We start from the raw sequence: 2440 nt of genomic DNA on the forward strand, positions 1-2440 counted from the left end.
TAAAACTGGCTTCTTGCATTGAAATACATCAGTCCAATTTCCTTTCTTCCAATTCCTAGGAAGTATGTAGGAAGAAGAGTCTGCATTGTCTTAGACTATTAACTTTTAAGCACCAGGAGCCCTGTCTGATTTTCCTTCATTTGGCCAGGATTTAGTAGAGTCTGGCGCATAGAGGTTGCTTGGTCAACCTGATGAAGAACGAGTGCAGCAGCCTGCCAAAGCCTCTCCCATAAACGCTGCTGCCCTGCTGCTCGTCTTCATTCTGTTGTATCTCAGGCCCATGGTAAGAAAATCTTTAGAACAAAATCTATATTTGTGTCTCTCCCTTGTCAACCCGCGTTGAAATCATCAAGAGCCTCAGGAGCAAAGAGATATGAAGCAGAAATTGTGTCTTGTTAAAAGGTAACAGGAAACCTAATTTAAAAGCACTATCTATGAGCATGCTTTGCCAATAAATGTTGCTACTGTTTTAGGGACTAATTTTTGTCTCAAAGCAATATCCTCTACTTGAAAAAAAAAAAAGTATCTGGTGATCTGGCCTGAATTTTGAGGCTATCATGAAAAATCTTTAATGCTTTCAGATGCAAATCAGATGGTGAGGGATGAGCACTGATGAGCCAGAATATAGGGTACAGAATATTTTCTCACATTAACATATGTGGTAGCATTTTGAAGACAGAAATGAAAGGTGTTTCTACAAAAGGGTAGTTGTCATGGAATTTGAATCACTGAGACTCTTTAGAAGCAGAAGAAGAGGCAAGGTAATAGGAGCAGAGTGCAGCAGACCTTAATGATCTCTTCAGTGAGAACTGTCACAGCTGTGTTGCGACAGAGGCATGGGGAGTGGGTGAGGGAGTACCAGGCGGTGAGGAGTTCAACCTCATCAAGGGAATATGCTGAGTTTATACAGGAGTTTACCAATCCTTGAATTTCTAACTTGAAAACCCCATCGATTTCACAGCTAACCCACATAACATCCCCTTCCCCTATGTTTCAACCTTCCAGTTTAATCTTGACTTGCGAACCTCCAGTAAGATTAATGAACATTTGGTCCTGTCCAAAACATTCGCTGAAACATTTGGTCCATGCCAAAAGGTCCTTGATATTTGGTCCTATCAAAAAACATCCATGCTTAGCTCTTTCCCTGCCCCTGCGGAATAGCACGGACGCGGAGGCTTGGGTACATTCAAGAATCGGCTCCACCCATAACCCACCGCCGTGGCCGAGGAAGGCATCGCTGCTGGAGGTATAATGGACATTAACTGCTTTACAAGAGGTGCTGAAAACCGCCCTCATCCACGATGGCCTAATATGTGGAATTCATGAAGCTGCCAAAGCCTTAGACAAGTGCTAAGCCCATTTTGTGGGCTAGCATCCAACTGCGATGAGCTTATGCACCTCAAGTTGGTGGAGACCCTCTCTGCCAAACGCCAAATCAACCTAACTAAGGTTGATGGCAACAAGAAACTGGGGGAATGGGTAGGGCTCTGTAAAACCAACAGAAGGGGGAAACCCTATAAAGTGGTTGTTTGCAGTTGTGTGGTGGTTATGGACTATAGCAAAGCGTCTCAGGCCAGGGACGTCACGGAGGAGTACTTCAAAAGCAAATAATGAATAAACTTGGCTTTTGTATATATATATTTTTTATCCATGCTTAGGAAACATCCCTGAGTTCAAATAGCTCATAACATTTATCTTTACTTTTTGTTTACAGGATTAATACATAAAAATATATGTATCCTACCATGGATCAAGGACCTTTTGGTGTGGACCAAATGTCTCCATGGACATTTTGGACAGGACCAAATGTCCTGCAAGTGTCCAGTAACAGGAAACCCAGTTCTTACAGGGAAAAACATTCCACTGTTGAGTAGATCTATCTGGATTATAGAGGCAAAATCATTTTTGAACTTCTAAATTAGATTACTTTTTGGTAGGTCTCTGTGCTACCACAGTGTCCTGTGGACATTTAAAAATAGCTCTTATTGTGTTGCTATTGTTGTTCTCTTTGCTTGACTTTCCTATCAAACTTTAATCCTTCAGGGAATTTAGCATCTAATTCATCTTTGTATCTTCAGATATATAGCAGAGTATTGACATGACATAGGGTGCCACTTAATATATTTAACATATATTGAATTTAGAAAATTAAATTGACATACACCTACCTATTTTTGTTCTAAATTTAAGAGACAAAAACATCTTCCACATGATACCCCATTTGGGTATGGTTTCCAGAGTCTTCCATAGAAATTGAAACACCATGAATACTATTCTCAAGACAATTCAGAAGCAAAGCAGAGGCATGCATGACATGACAGGACCAAAAGAGAACAATTAATCACCCCTTTCCAATGTACAAAGAATACAGACTCCTTTGAAAACTGGTAGAGGATAGAAAAGGAAGAGCAAGAGCATAACTTCAAAACATTATTTTATT

General features: G+C 40.5%; 1 pseudogene; it reads left to right on the top strand.

The window, feature by feature from the left end:
* The first annotated feature begins 1209 nt into the window (after positions 1-1209).
* On the top strand, positions 1210-1611 carry LOC109455901 (small ribosomal subunit protein eS12; annotated as a pseudogene).
* The last annotated feature ends 829 nt before the right edge of the window (positions 1612-2440 follow it).

This window comes from Rhinolophus sinicus, linkage group LG06 (assembly GCF_036562045.2).
Source record: "Rhinolophus sinicus isolate RSC01 linkage group LG06, ASM3656204v1, whole genome shotgun sequence".
Taxonomy (NCBI): Eukaryota; Metazoa; Chordata; class Mammalia; order Chiroptera; family Rhinolophidae; genus Rhinolophus; species Rhinolophus sinicus.